The sequence below is a fragment of the Bufo bufo genome, chromosome 1, assembly GCF_905171765.1.
Source record: "Bufo bufo chromosome 1, aBufBuf1.1, whole genome shotgun sequence".
Lineage (NCBI taxonomy): Eukaryota > Metazoa > Chordata > Amphibia > Anura > Bufonidae > Bufo > Bufo bufo.
Window position 1 is genome coordinate 176,116,681 of NC_053389.1, and position 16,502 is coordinate 176,133,182.

The 16,502-nt window shown below is 45.8% G+C and overlaps 1 protein-coding gene across 4 annotated transcripts in view; it reads left to right on the forward strand.

The window, feature by feature from the left end:
- The window catches only part of PPP6R1 (protein phosphatase 6 regulatory subunit 1), a 126,649-nt gene that overhangs the window by 9,282 nt on the left and 100,865 nt on the right, over positions 1-16,502 (forward strand). Inside the window, exon 1 of one of the 4 annotated variants that reach the window (XM_040432383.1) lies at positions 2,914-3,043. The exons of the other annotated variants lie outside the window; for them this stretch is intronic. The gene's annotated coding sequence lies outside the window, so the exon portion shown is untranslated. Of the gene's footprint in view, positions 1-2,913; positions 3,044-16,502 lie in introns of those variants that run through there. 4 annotated transcript variants of the gene reach the window in all.

Sequence of the window (16,502 nt, forward strand, 5' to 3'; positions counted from 1 at the left end):
GGGGACACGGAGGGGCTGATCTGATGTGATGGCACTGGGGGAGTGGGGACACGGAGGGGCTGATCTGATCTGATGGCACTGGGGGAGTGGGGACACGGAGGGCCTGATCTGTTGGCATGGAGGGGCTGAAGGCACTGGGGGGAACGGAGCTGATGGCGATGGGGGAGCTGATGGCACTGGGGGAACTGATGCACTTGGGCCGATCACACAGGGGGGAACGAAGGGTGTTGGGGACTGATGAGTTATTATAAAGGAAAACAGTCTTTTAATTTATTTTTTCTTATTAGAGTACTCGATTAATCGTAAAAAAATAATCGAAAGAAAACTTGATTACTGAAATAATCGTTTACTGCAGCCCTAGTCATGTGCATGAGTCCCAAAGGAGCTGTCCAGGCTTTGAACAAACCTGGCAGCCTTCTGGCCTGTTGTGGGAAGATAGTCTAGTCCAGTGATGGCCAACCTATGGCACGGGTGCCAGAGGCGGCACTCAGAGCCCTCTCTGTGGGCACCCACACCCTGGAAAACGTCTATGTTGTACCAATATGCCTTAGACTTTTCCTGTCAGTCATTAGCGCAGGGCGCACCATGAACAGCACAGGCAGTGCACTGAATGTAGGCAGGCTATTGTAGATAAATGATAAAGTACATGGAAGATATTCTATATTGGACTGTAGTATTCAAGGTAAATTGCTGTGTTGGCACTTTGCGATAAATAAGTGGGTTTATGTTGCAGTTTGGGCACTCGGTCTGTAAAAGGTTCGCCATCACTGGTCTAGTCAGTACTTTTTCCCAGCTTTGAGATCTAAACTTTTTCCCATTTTCCATCCATCCTTCCGTCTAAAATATGGTGGCACTGTCATCTTTGGAGAAGCCTATAATTTTAGTAGGAATTCCTCCCATGTGTCGTGTTGCTGCGGTCCCTGCCCGTTCAGTGTATATATGCTCACACAGGGATGGCTGCCTGCCACCCACTGGTTTTCTTTTCCCCAGAGGGGGATTGCTATTGCGTTTAAAGAAAATCCTCAGTCATTACATAATTTCATTTGTATGGTAGGGCTAGCGAACTGTGGAATTAAATATTGTAAGTACTTGTCTATGAATTCCTACCCTGGGCGGAGGTTCGCTGTCACATGACGGCGCCTTCCAGCTGCCATCAGGATAGGCAGATGAATTAAACAGGTTGTCTGGTTTAGAAGCTCCCCTTCTTAATAAGTAAGGCTACGTTCACACCTCCATTGGAGGAATAGTCTGCCAGAGTTCACTGTATCCGGCATAATGGGATAGTGCCGCGTACAGCATTAAGGCTACTTTCACACTTGTGTTTTGGCTTTCCGTTTCTGAGATCCGTTCAGGGCTCTCACAAGCGGTCTAAAACAGATCAGTTTTGTCCTAATGCATTCCGAATGGAAAAGGATCCGCTCAGAATGCATCAGTTTGCCTCCAATCAGTCTCCATTCCGCTCTGTCTGCAGCGTTTTGCTGTCTGTCCTGGGATGCGGAGCGAGATGGATCCGTCCTGACACACAATGTAAGTCGATGGGGACGGATCCGTTTTCTCGGACAAAATCTGGCACAATAAAAAACGGATCCGTCTCCCACTGACTTTCAATGGTGTTTAAGACAGATCCGTCATGGCTATAGAAGACCTAATACGACCGGATCCGCTCATGACGGATGCATGCGGTTGTATTATTGTAACGGAAGCGTTTTTGCAGATCCATGACAGATCCGCAAAAACCGCTAGTGTGAAAGTAGCCCAAGCCTGTTTCAGACAAGTGTGTCCTGTGTAAGAATCGCGCTCCGTGTTTCGCAGGAGCTCATTTGTATTATGATTTATAATGCTGTGTGTCTCTGCATGACCTACTACAGCATTATACTGACATAACGCTGTCAGTTTAAGGCCTCATGTACACGACCTTTTGGTCCGCCTCCGAGCCGCCGTTTTTGCGGCTCGGATGCGGACCCATTTCCTTCAATGGGGCCGCAAAAGATGCGGACAGCACAGCACTCCGTGTGCTGTCCGCATCCGTTGCACCATTCCGTGACCCCGCAAAGAAAATATAGCATGTCCTATTCTTGTCCGTTTTGCGGACAAGAATAGGCATGTCTACAATGGGCCGCCCGTTCCGTTCCGCAAATTGCGGAAGGCACACGGGCGGCTTCCGTTTTTTGCATATCCGCGGTTTGCGGACCGCAAAAAACAGCACTGCCGTGTGCATGTAGCCTAATCCTGTAGATGCAGTCCGTCTCTGCATGACCTGTATTATTAATCGGTATATCCCGTGCAGTCCTGTGAGGCAAGCAGTGTCCATAACTGGGAATAACGCTCCCACACTGGACACACTCGTTTAAAATTAGCCTTATTTGGCTATGCTGGGTACGGTGAACTCCGGCGGGCTGTTCCTCTGCCGAAACAGTCTTCCAAGGTTCAAAGGTGGAGATGTAAACGTAGCTTTATTCGAAGTTAATATCCTTAGGACGGGCCATCCGTATCAGATTGATGGGGTCCGACACCTGGCAACCCCACATTCGGCTGTTTCGGGCAGCTGCCAGACACTGTGTAGTTTCCAGTGCTGGGGTACTGTAGCTTAGCTCCCATGCACTTCAATACGACCGCTACTCCTTGTGCTTCCAGCTCTGTCCAATGTATAGTTCACGTCACCAGCGGTCGTCTGAAACTGCTAATGGGTGCGGCTGCCAGAGCCCCTGTGGTCTGATGGCCTATCCTGAGTTTTGTGGGAAGAGTGTGTACAGTTACAGGTAGCTACTGTAATGGAGTCATCCAGTGACATCTGATTAATACTAGAGAGGAGCCTGGTTGCTGGCACACCACTTCTTCCGTCCCTCCTGACTGCACAATGCCAATCCACCTTTGAGCTGAACAGCTGAGTCATATGAGAGAGACTCCATGCATTATACTGGGTTGTCAGGCAGCGCTTCCCTGGAAAACCATCTGACATTACTGACGTCTTCAGCTCAAGTCATGGATGTGAAGGCAATGAAGCTGCAGTGAGGTGCGCCCTTTTTCTGTCTCTTGCCGCCAGGTAAAGCTGTGGCAATGTCTTCTGCCGATTAGCCCTAAACTAGATGGGTTTTCATTAGATTCATTGCAGTGATGCTGAACAGAGCTTAATGGGCATCTGTCAGCAGATTTGTACCTATGACACTGGCTGACCTGTTGCATGTACGATTGGCAGCTGAAGACATCTGTGTTGTGCCATGTTCATATGTGCCCACATTGCTGAGAAAAATGATGATTTAATATATGCAAATGAGCCTCTAGGAACAATGAGACGTTGATGTTACTCCTAGAGGCTCTGCTCTCTCTGCAACTACTGCACCCTCTCCACTTTGAATGACAGAGCTCGGCAGGTGTGCTGACATGTTCATTGCCTGGTTTTGTCTATCAAAATGGAGGGGGTGTGGCACTTGCAGAGAAAGAAGAGCCTCTAGGGCTAATGACATTGCTCCTAGAGTCTTATTTGCATATATAAAAACTTTTTTACACTTTTTTTGTTGTAAAATTTTACTCAGCAACATGGGCACATATGAACATGGGACCAACACAGATTCCTTCAGCTGCCAAGTGCACATGCTACAGGTCATCATTTCATAGGTATACATCTGCTGACAGATGCCCTTTAGGCATTGTGCACATTTCCATATTTCTCAAACGTGTGCTGTCTGCACTTTCCATGGAGAGCACATGTACCAATTGCTTTGAATGTATCTTTTGCGTCCGTTTTTCACTGAAGACTGATAGGAGATGCTTTGGAAATTAATTTTCAGCTGAGCAGTGTTCTTGGATTACGGATGACACCACACCTAGGGTAAAAACGGACACGCGGATCAAACACTGACATCTTCACAGATGAAACACTGACGCTTTTTTTTTTTTCACGGAAATGTGGACGAGGGCTTAAAGTGAAACTTTGGTTTGAAGGGTCCTCCCCAGTAAAGGAGGGAATATGGACAATCTCACATGTGAAGAGCTGACAGAGGGAGCAGACTCCCTCTGTCTCCCATCGGCACCCTGCAATTGCGATTGCGGTTTGCTGATATGTGTGTGAAGGCTGACTGGGGTTTGATGTAGGCCCCAAACCAGCCTTTAGTGGTTTCCAGCAGGCTGCGCTGGTCAATGTCAGTATAGCACTCACATTAAAATGCAATGCACTATAGGGATAGTGCATTGCATTTTAAAACTTAATCAGAATGTTGTCTGTTATAGTCCACTTCTGGGACTATTAACCCCTTAGGGACGCATGACTTACCAGTACGGCATGTTTCCCGAGTCCTTATGGACCCATGACGTACCGGTACGTGACCTCCCCGTATTGGCGATCGCTGCATGGAAGGCAGCGCGATGTCTAAGGAAGGCATCGCGCTGCCTTCCGGTGACGAGCCTGTGAGATCCAGCCCCCTGGATCTCACAGGCAGGAAGCTGTATGAGTAATACACACAGTATTACTCATACAGCCAATGCATTCCAATACAGAAGTATTGGAATGCATTGTAAAGGAATATACCCCCCAAAGTTAAAGTCCCAAAGTGGGACAAAAAATAAAGTGAAAAAAAAGTTGAAAAAATAAATTCCCCCCCCAAAAAAATCGTTTCAAGTAAAAATAAACAAAAACGTCATTTTCCCCAAATAAAGTAAAAAAAAAATTGGTAACAAAATATGGTAAAAAAGCCGTATTGGCCGGCTCTATAAACATATCACATGACCTAACCCCTCAGATGAACACCGTAAAAAATAGAAAATAAAAACTGTGCTAAATAAACAATTTTTTGTCACCTTACATCACAAAAAGTACAACCGCAAGCGATCAAAAAGACGTTTGCCCACCAAAATAGTACCAATCTAACCGTCACCTCATCCCGCAAAAAAATGAGCCCCTACCTGAGACAATCGCCCAAAAAATAAAAAATCTATGGCTCAGAATATGGAGACACTAAAACATCATTTGCTTTGTTTGAAAAAAGCTGTTATTGTGTAAAACTTGCATAAATAAAAAAAGTATACATATTTGGTATCGCCGCGTTCGCATCGACCAGCTCTATTAAAATATCACATGACCTAACCTCTCAGATGAACACAGTAGAAAAAATAAAAACTGTGCTAAATAAACCATTTTTTGTCACCTTACATCACAAAAAGTGTAATAGCAAGCGATCAAAAAGTGATATACACCCCAAAATAGTGCCAATAAAACCGTCATCACATCCCGCTAAAAAATGAGACCCTACCTAAGATAATCGCCCAAAAACTGAAAAAACTATGGCTCTCAGAATATGGAGACACTAAAACATGATTTTTTTTTTTGTTTCAAAAATTATATTATTGTGTAAAACTTACATAAATAAAAAAAAAAGTATACATATTAGGCTACTTTCACACTTGCGGCAGAACGGATCCGACAGGCTGTTCACCATGTCGGATCCGTCCTTCCGCTATTTCGCCGTACCGCCGCTCCGTCCCCATTGACTATAACGGGGACGGGGGCGGAGCTCCGGCGGTGCACGGCGAAAGCCGCTGGACTAAAGTCCTGTATGTCCGACGGCTTTCGCCGTGCACAGCCGTGCTGCGTCGGGCCTCCGCCCCTGTCCCCATTATAGTCAATGGGGATGTAGCGGCGGCACGGCGAAATAGCGGAAGGACGGATCCGACATGGTGAACAGCCTGTCGGATCCGTCCTGCCGCAAGTGTGAAAGTACCCTTAGGTATCGCCGCATCCGTGACAACCTGGTCTATAGAAATACCACATGATCTAACCTGTCAGATGAATGTTGTAAATAACAAAAAATAAAAACGGTGCCAAAACAGCTATTTCTTGTTATCTTGCCTCACAAAAGGTGTAATATAGAGCAACCAAAAATCATACGTACCCTAAACTAGTACCAACAAAACTTCCACCCTATCCCGTAGTTTCTAAAATGGGGCCACTTTTTTGGCGTTTCTACTCTAGGTGTGCATCAGGGGGGCTTCAAATGAGACATGGTGTCAAAAAAAAACAGTCCAGCAAAATCTGCCTTTCAAAAACCGTATGGCATTCCTTTCCTTCTGTACGTTTGCCCGTACAGCTGTTTACGACCACCTATGGGGTGTTTCTGTAAACTACAGAATCAGGGCCATAAATATTGAGTTTTGTTTGGCTGTTAACCCTTGCTTTGTAACTGGAAAAAAGCTATTAAAATGGAAAATCTGCCAAAAAAGTGAAATTTTTAAATTGTATCTCTATTTTCCATTAATTCTTGTGGAACACCTAAAGAGTTAACAAAGTTTGTAAAATAAGTTTTGAATACCTTGAGGGGTGTAGTTTAAAGAATGGGTTCATTTTTGGGTGGTTTCTATTATGTAAGCCTCGCAAAGTGACTTCAGACCTGAACTGATCCCTAAAAATTTGGTTTTGAAAAATTTCAAGATTTGCTTCTAAACTTCTAAGCCTTGTAACGTCCCCAAAAAATAAAATATCATTCCCAAAATGATCCAAATATGAAGTAGACATATGGGGAATGTAAAGTAATAACTATTTTTGGAGATATTACTATGTATTATAGAAGTAGAGAAATTGAAACTTGGAAATTTAATTTTTTTTTAAAATTTTTGGGTAAATTTGGTATTTTTTTATAAATAAAAATCATTTTTTTTTTTACTTCATTTTACCAGTGTCATGAAGTACAATATGTGACGCAAAATCTCAGAATGGCCTGGATAAGTCAAAGCGTTTTAAAGTTATCAGCACTTAAAGTGACACTGGTCAGATTTGCAAAAAATGGCCAAGTCCTTAAGGTGAAATAGGGCTGAGTCCTTAAGGGGTTAAGTAGTAAAAACAAACAACATATTAAATTAAAAAAAAATCCTGTAAAAATGACCTTTTCTATTGAAAATATGCTTTTCAATGAAACTGCTAAAAACAACAACTTCCTCATATGTTTGGTACGTACTTAACAACCCGCACTTATTATCCCCTATGTTGAACGTCGTAAAAAAAATAAAAAATACAGAATTGCTCATTTATTCTCAGTTGCCACTGAAAAAACTTAATAACAAGAAATCAAAAAGTGTACTTTACTCCAAAATGATGGCAATGAAAACTGCAAGTCCCGCAAAAATCAAGCCCTCGCACAACTCCATAGAAGAAAAAATAAATAAAAAGTTATGGGTCTTGGGAAGCGGCGATGCAAAAAGATTTTATTCCTTTTTTTTTTTTTAAGGGGTTTTATTGAACAAAAGTATTAAAACAGAAAAAAAATACCGCGGCTCCGGAAAAAAATAGAACATGTCCTATTCTTGTCCACAATTGCGGACAAGAATAGGCAGTTCTATGGGGGTGCCGGCTGGGTGTATTGCGGATGCACTACGGTTTTCTGAATGGACCCTTAGCATGTCCTTTTAGAAAGACGCACCAATAGCTTCCCTGTTTTATTCCCATATCTGTAGTATTGTGCTTCCATATGTGTGCGACTCAGTTCCTCCCTTTTATGTAACCAATTTTCATATCTTGCTGGTTTGTTTTTCTTTTCAGATGTGTCATATGTGAGATTATTCTCCCTTTTAGGACTGTCTTCCCTGCATCCCAGAATATTTGTGTGTCTGTTGTCCCCGAGTTATCTAACTGGAACTCCTGGCACCAATGGTTTAAATGTTCGCAAAACGACTCATTTTTCGTCATGTTTGCCGGAAACCGTCAAATATAGTCGGAGCCCCTTGGGATGGTGTCTGTAAGTGTCATTATAACTGGCGCGTAATCAGATAGAACTATGTCTCCTGGACACACAAAAGTAATCCAGCCTAGACCATGAAGCATGGGAGTGCGAGTAGTGTGTATACTCCCTACCTTCAGGGTTAATAAGACACCATGCATCTTGAAGGTCTAGAGTTTGGAGAAGACTAGAGGTGTTAATTGTTGGTCCCTTCCTCTGGGCTTTGTCTCAGTCGGTCTCGTGTGTTGTCTGTCTGCATCAGTATCAGGGCTGAGGAGTCGGAGGCAATTTTGGGTACCTGGAGTTGGCAAAAAAGGAACCGACTCTTGACTCCTACTAGATTTAAATTGGAATAAAAAAAGCAAGTTTAAATGTCCCAATTCACAAAAAGTTATAATTAATTACCGTATTTGTCACCCTATAAGACGCACCTAGGTTTTTGAGGAGAAAAATAAGAGAAAAAAAATGTTTTAACCAAAAGGTGTGCTTTTGGTGGGTTTTGAACTAATGGTGGTCTGTGGATGGCACTGTTATGGGGGCATCTGTGGATGGCACTGTTATGGGGGCATCTTATCTTTTGTGTCATCCACAGATCCCCCCCATAACAGTGTCCCTGTGTAGTGAATGGGGGCTGGCATCTGTTTCTGTAATGGCAGCGGGGGCCGGTGCCTGCTTCATTCATAAAGTGGGCGGAGCAGGCGCGTGATGTAGTGAGCTACGCTATGAGCGCCCACCCGGCCTCCTGACTGCCAAGAAGTTAGTAGTAAGTAGTACAGCGCTAGATTTAAGATGATTGGAATACTTTAACAATACCCACAAGTTAGATATGATTACCGTATACTACAGTCAGCGGGGCCCGTTGTATTAGAATACGGTGACTGCACCGGGCCCCGCTGCCATTACAGAAACAGATGCCGGCCCCCAGCCCCTCCTCCCCCTCAGCCTATTCACCGGACGGTCGCAGCATTCGCCCCATAAGACGCACTGCTATTTCCCCCCCACTTTTGCGAAAAATACGGTGCTTCTCTACTGTAAGAATAAAGGCCAATGCATGCAGTGCGTCACGTTACCGCAAAACGAACACTTTAAGTGACCATGAAGAAGCATGCTTTTCATATGCTTCACTATAATGCACGCAACGCACAGTTAAGGAGCGGCAATACTTATACTTTCCATTGTGTTGTGTTCCGCTGTTACAGGGAACGCAAAGCCCATGGTTAACCTAGCCTCTCACTGATAACTGATCAAGTAAATGTTTTTTGCAGGACTAGACACTTGTATAAGTGAAGGGAATGGATGGTCAATAGCTCAAGACTGAAGCTGTAAACCATTTGATAAACTGCTGTCATTCAGCTAAGGCTATAAAACCTTGTAAACTCAGATTGTTAGCTTAAACTTTAAACATGACTATGAGATTCTACTAGGGAAATCATGTTTTAAAATAAATGCCCCTTCCTGGATCCTCCCACTGCCCTATCTTCAGCAGAAGATCAGCACACAAAGGAGAAGGCAGCGGCTTCCTAGCCAGTAGTTCTGTGGTAATGACATGTACCATATGTTGCCTTTCTTTCCTTCAAGGAATGTATAAAATACATTTTGCATATTACATGTATAAAATACATTTGAGTCAGAGTCGGGGAGTCTGAGTCGGAAGTACCAAAAACTGAGGAGTCTGAGTCGAAGCATTTATCTACCGACTCCACAGCCCTGATCAGTATGCGCTACTGTATTTAAATCTCCGGCCAGGATGTTAAGCGGAGTGCTATCTGCTGAAACAAGCTTGATTCGATTCTGCGAAAATACTGTATTGGGGGTATTGGGACTAGGGATCGACCGATATTGATTTTTTAGGGCCGATACCGATAATTTGTCAACTTTCAGGCCGATAGCCGATAATTTATACCGATATTCTGGGTATTTTTATTTTTGAGGAAAAAAAAAAAATCCCTACACAAATCTGCTGAAAATTAATGTTTATTGTTAACGTGTATTATTATTTTATTTTTTTTGTAAATCTTTTTCATTTATACTTAATATTTTTGTGTTTTTTTTTTACTAACTTTTAGCCCCCTTAGGGACTAGAACCCTTGTCCTATTCCCCCTGATAGATCTCTATCAGGGTGAATAGGATCTCACACTCTCCCTGCTGCCCTGTGCTCTGTGCACACAGCAGCATGGAGCTGACTATGGCAGCCAGGGCTTCAATAGCGTCCTGGCTGCCATGGTAACCGATCGGAGCCCAGGCTTACACTGCTGGGGCTCCGATCGGAGGAGCAGGGGAGAGGGGATCCTGTGGCCACTGCCACCAATGATTAGTACTGGGGAGGGGCGCACTGCGCCACCAATGTTTTTACTATTGGGATGGGGGTGGGGGGCGCACTGCGCCACCAATGACTAATACTAGGGGGCTTGAGGGGTGGGGGGCGCACTGCGCCACCAATGTTTTTACTATTGGGGTGGGGGGCGCACTGCTTGAGGGGGGGGGGGGCGCACTGCGCCACCAATGAAGATACCTCTCTTTCACATACAGGAGGCGGGAGCTGGCTGCAGAATCACATAGCCGGCTCCCGACCTCTATGAGCGGTAGCTCCGATCCGCGGCACCTAAGAGGTTAACTACCGCGGACCGCAGCTGCCGTTCATAGAGGTCGGGAGCCGGCTATGTGATTCTGCAGCTCCCGCCTCCTGTATTTGAATTAATGAAAGACTCCTCTTCATTGGTGGCGCAGCGGCCAGAGCCACTCCTCTCCTCTTGTGTTCCGTCCTGTCATTGGCGGCAGCAGCATCACAGGGGGAGGAGACACTGCTTCCTTCTCCCCTGTGCTGCGGAGGGAACACAGAACGCGCTGAGAGCAGCGCGTTCTGTGTTCCCATTACGTTATCGGAATATCGGCAAAATAGATGCCGATACCGATAACGTTCAAAATCCTCAATATCGGCCGATAATATCGGCCAAACCGATAATCGGTCGATCCCTAATTGGGACCATATATGTTATATATGCTCATTGTTCCCATAGGTATTTTCCATCTCCCATCTGTGTCAGCTTGTTGGTGTATAACTTAGAGGGAGATTGGTATGTACCAGGGTTACATCCTACTGCTCCTGACAGTTGTTTTGGGTATCGAACTTTCGATACCCAATCTATACTTTAAGCCCGGTATCGTATCGATACCGGGATTTGTCTTTTATCAATACTAGTATTAGAGAACATGGATCTCGCTGCTCTCAGCAGCACAGGGAAGAAGGGAGCAGTGTCTCCCTCCCCCCTGTGCTGCTGCCGCTGCCTCCAATGAGGACAAAGAGGGGCGAAAGGGGGGAGGGGCTGTGGCCACTGCGCCACCAATCATAACTAACGTTTAATACATTACAAATACAGCCTGCGGCAGAAACACATTGCCGGAACCCTGCCTCTGACAGGGCGCTGCGATCCACTTCAGTTAACCCCTCAGGTGCAGCACCTGAGGGGTTAATTGCCGCGTATCGCAGCGCCCTGTCAGAGGTCGGGTGCCAGCAATGTGTTTCTGCCGCTGGCTGTATTTGTATATTAAACGTTAATTATCATCAGTGCGCCCCCCCCCCCCAGTATTAATAACATTGGGGGCGCAGTGTGCCCCCCCCTCCACAGACACAGTATTAAAATCTTTAGTGGCAGTGGCCACAGAGTCCCCTCACCTCCTCTTATTGGTGGCAGTGGCAGCTTCAGGACGCTACTGAAGCCCTGGCTGCTATGGTAAGCTCCCATTTTTATTTTTTTATTTTAGTCACCTTGTCCCCCCAAAAAATAGGATAGGACTGTTCGATTATGGGCTGAACGTTCCATAAAATGCGGAATGCACGCGGCTTTTTCTGGCATTTTTTTTTTTTTTTGCGTGGTATTGAGTATTGCAATACTTTTTTATGGTATCGAAACCGAATCAAAACAACCTTACTCCTGACCCATAAACCTCTCCCACCCATAGTTTTCTCATTCTAAAGAAATCCTCCTCACGGAGGTGTCTCTTGTAACAATGCTATGTCTATCACTTATGGGGGGAGCGTAGCCCCTTTACACTCCAAGTTACTATTTTCATGAAAACCGCAGCGTCGTGTTTTACGTCCAAGTGGTATCATTTTGTCATCTACCGCCATGCTGACAATGTCAACCCCAAAGGTCCCCGAGTAAACATAAAAATTAAAACAAACCTTAACAAAAGGGAATAACCATAAATTGCACCCCGACGTGATGATAGGGAAATTGGTCTCATTCGGGGGTAATTGCCTAGCAACTTCTTTTTTCCATTATAGGAAGTTCTGTTAGTTATGGGCAAGAATTCTTTCCCACCCGCCGTCTTCATGGAATACCCTGGGGAGGGCAGGATACATTAATGCAAACCGCACCTTCCTGTTGTATAGCTCTGAACGCACGGTAGAAAAGGCCCTTCGGCGTTTCAACACCTCTGCTGAGAAATTATTAAAGAGTAAAATTTTGTGACCTCTGACCATGGTGTCTGTTCGTTTCTTCTTGTAAGATCTCAAGATGTCTGCTTTGTCTGCATAATTGAGATATTTTACTATCACTTGCCTGGGCCTATGGCTCGGCGCGCTCTTTTCATTTTCCTTCTGTTGGTCTCTTGAGGGTCTGAGGTCAGGTTCCACTCGGTGTGCTCTTTCCACCTTACATATCATTTGCAGGCCTAGCACTTCAGGGATCTCTTTTTCACATATTAAAGTGTGCTCGTGGAGCAGTATAGATTCTGGGAGTCCTAGTATTTGTAGTTTACTTCTCCTTGATCGATTTTTTTTTGTTCAAGGTCATCTATCTTTTCTTCTAAGCGTTTGATCTCTCGTTCAGCTATCGTCAGAGCCAGACGAGATGGTTGCAACTCCTGGGTGTTACACTGAGACTCCAGGGCCTCCAGGTGCTGCCAATTTTGAGTTACCTCGGCCTGCAGTTGTTGGAATGACTGCGTCACTGTGGAAGACGAGGACTCTTGTAAATCAGGTAGGATTCTTGCCGCCACTTTGAGCGCCAGACGGCGATAATCAATCTGGGGGGCCATCTTTGTAGCCATCTTCTTCGGGCAGTTGGTGTGTGCTCATTTCGCCCGAGTCAGTGGAGCCCTCGTGGTTTGGCATTGTTGGCGTAGCTTCTGCCGGCATGGCCGCTTTGGGAGGGCCTTTCAGCTTATTTTTGCTCCCCATATTAACTAGGAAGCGGTCCATGCACTGGAGGGTCCGCTCCTCTCTTTTTCTGGGTAGTGTGAAGGGACTTTATCCCGATTATATATGGGAGAGCAGAGAGATTTTCAGACGAGTGGTTGCCGAGTGCTCACCTCCTGCTGCCTTCCATGATGGCGCCGGAACCAGAAGTCTCCATCTTGTCACCTTTGCTGGCTTGACTAATTTTTCCATCACATAATACACTGCTTGTATCCAGGGGTTACGTCCAACTTGCAATCTATCAACAGTGGCCGTGCTTGCACACTATAGGAAAAAGTGCCGGCCTCTCTGGTGGCCGGAACCACCTCGTATCCGTGACCATAAGTCCTGTAAAGTCAGCAAAGGAAGCAATATGGACAATCACAATTAGTGTTGAGCGAACTAAAGTTCGGGTTATCTAAGAATCGCGTTATGGATTCCGCTACCACGGACCATAACGGAATTTAGAATCTATAATGCGATTCTTCGATGATGCCGAACTTAAAAATAAAAAAAAAGTTTGCTCAACACTAATCACAATACATTACTCTCCATTGTCTGCTTTTTGCTCGTGTTGTATCTGGTGTGTTTTCTTGACGGCTCATAATCTGAATTATTATTCTTAATGCTAGCCCTTATGTCGTTTCATGTATATGTTACTTGGATGTAATTTAATATTTAGTTCTCAAACTATGGACAGGAACGTAGACTTGTCTCCCTTGTATTAACTTTCTCTACACGGTAAATGTCATTTGCAGAGGCAAGACAACCCCTTTTAAGATGTGCCATTTTACGCCAAAATTTCAATGAGGTTGTGTAAAAATCTGTCTCAAAGTAAGCCAACCAATAGTCAGAGGAAAGTCTATATCCCTGCATCACATTTATCGTCCAACCTGGGCTCCTGTGATAAATCTGCTGCATTTAGTAAGACTGGCTTTTTACGCCGGTCTTAGATTCCCCCTCTGCTGCCGTAGTAGCCGTGTGATTTATGACGAGGCATGCTCCTCTTCATACATTAGGCTATCTATGGCAGTCCTTGTGGCAAAAAAACTACTCCAGATCTGGTTGGTGTAGTTTTTCCCCTACATTTATGCCTGTTTCCAGGTGGAAATTTACCAGGGACTCCCCCTCTCCCTTCCCCCCCCCCCCCCCCCAACTGCCAAACACAGTAAACTGCCCGTGCGCCTAAATATTGTCACACAGCCAGTAAAAAAAATTGTGCAAGTCCTTTAATAAATGACTCCCAGCATGTCTTAGGTTACGATCTCTTTAGGATTAGTGAATCTGTGTCAAAAAAAAATTTCTCCATTTTTATTATTTGTTTTTATGTATGTTGACTTTTTAGTGACCCGGTCATGAGAATGAACTGGTTCTTGGAATCTACAGTGTATAAAAACTAGTGTGGACGAAACGTGGCAGTGTTTGAAGAGGTTGCGTATAGTGCGGGGGACAGCGTGTAAGCAGAAGCCTGGTCGCTAGGACAGAGGTTTATTTTCCCTTAGTTTCTATTACTCTCTATTGTCTGTTCTAGGGCTGAAACCATTACTCGATTGAATCAAGTAATTAGACATCAAAAAATCATCAATGCAAATTTTTTGCTTCGAGGATTCGTTTGTGTCATGTGACCACAGAGCGGGAGTGAAGTGCTTGCTATTACTTACCGCTCCGTGGTCACCTACCAGCCCGTACCGCACTGCACTGGGTCTTGACACATCGTCAGGTCATAGTGCACGTAAGCGTGCACTTTGACCCGACGCAGTGTGACGTCAGGATCCAGTGCAGTGCGCGGAGAAGAAGAGGAAGGAGCTGTGGAGCGGCGACCCTACAGGAAAGGTAAGTATCTTATTTCACTGATGCTGGGGACATGGCACTGTAGGGGGACAGCCGGCAATGGATGAGGGGCTTGACTGATGGCAGTGGGGGACATGGAGGGGCTCATCTGATGGGACTGGGGGGCATGGAGGGGCTCATCTGATGGGACTGGGGGGCATGGAGGGGCTCATCTGATGGGACTGGGGGGCATGGAGGGGCTCATCTGATGGGACTGGGGGGCATGGAGGGGCTCATCTGATGGGACTGGGGGGCATGGAGGGGCTCATCTGATGGGACTGGGGGGCATGGAGGGGCTCATCTGATGGGACTGGGGGGCATGGAGGGGCTCATCTGATGGGACTGGGGGGCATGGAGGGGCTCATCTGATGGCACTGGGGGGCATGGAGGGCCTGATCTGATGGCACTGGGGGGCATGGAGGGCCTGATCTGATGGCACTGGGGGGCATGGAGGGCCTGATCTGATGGCACTGGGGGGCATGGAGGGCCTGATCTGATGGCACTGGGGGGCATGGAGGGCCTGATCTGATGGCACTGGGGGGCATGGAGGGCCTGATCTGATGGCACTGGGGGGCATGGAGGGCCTGATCTGATGGCACTGGGGGGCATGGAGGGCCTGATCTGATGGCACTGGGGGGCATGGAGGGCCTGATCTGATGGCACTGGGGGGCATGGAGGGCCTGATCTGATGGCACTGGGGGGCATGGAGGGCCTGATCTGATGGCACTGGGGGGCATGGAGGGCCTGATCTGATGGCACTGGGGGGCATGGAGGGCCTGATCTGATGGCACTGGGGGGCCTGATCGCACGGGGGGAACGAAGGGTGTTGGGGACTGATACTGAAATAATCGTTTACTGCAGCCCTAGTCTGCTCTCTGCTCGGGTGGTATCTGATGTGTTTTGACCGGATGCTATCTGTCGGCTCATAATCTGAATTCTTCTTCTTAATGCTAGCCCTTATGTCGTTGCATGTATATGTTACTTGGACGTCATTAATATTTAGTTCCCAAACTATGGACAGAAACGTAGACCTGTCTCCCTTTAGCTGCTGTAACTGCCTGTAATATTCTGGGTGTTTCCCACTAGCTTTTGGAACGGAACTGCTTTAGGAAAGGACAGTTTTGAGCTTCAGGAAAAAAAGAAAATTTTCTTTTAATTTTAGGAGCTCTTTGCATTTTTTGGGTAGGCTAAACATTTGGGGTTTAACTTAACACCCCGGTTATCAGATGACTGAGAGAGGTGTCACCTTCCCTGTTAAGCGGGGTGCCGATAGATGGCCCCCAACATGTCATATTGATTGCCAATCAAAATAATTGTCCAAGAAAACACTGATTAGTTTGCTTATGGTTGAAAAAAAAATCTGACATACTGAGATCTGCATGTGGCCTGTCTCTAAATGCAAGTAGTACACAGGTAGTTTGTAGGAGATGCCAAAGATGACCTTGGCCTATATCTCCAAACTAGGAATATATGACGTGATCAAAGGGTGGTCCCCCCTTCCTGTCCACTCTGCCTCTGAATACCCTGATCAGCTTTGAGCAGTGCATACAAAGGGTTACATCAGAGACCTGTTATTTCTGACAGGAGAAAAGTCCTCCTAGATCTTTCTCCCATCTAATCTCCCTGGATCTCAGACAGAAGTGACATAATGAAATGCAAAACGAGCACCACAGATGCTCAAAATAAAGGATTCTTCCCCCCCCCCCCCCCCCCCCCCTGTTCTTCTGATGGATCAGAAGAACGGAAACCCAAACGGTAATGTGAATGTGGCCTAACACGTGTGATTCCA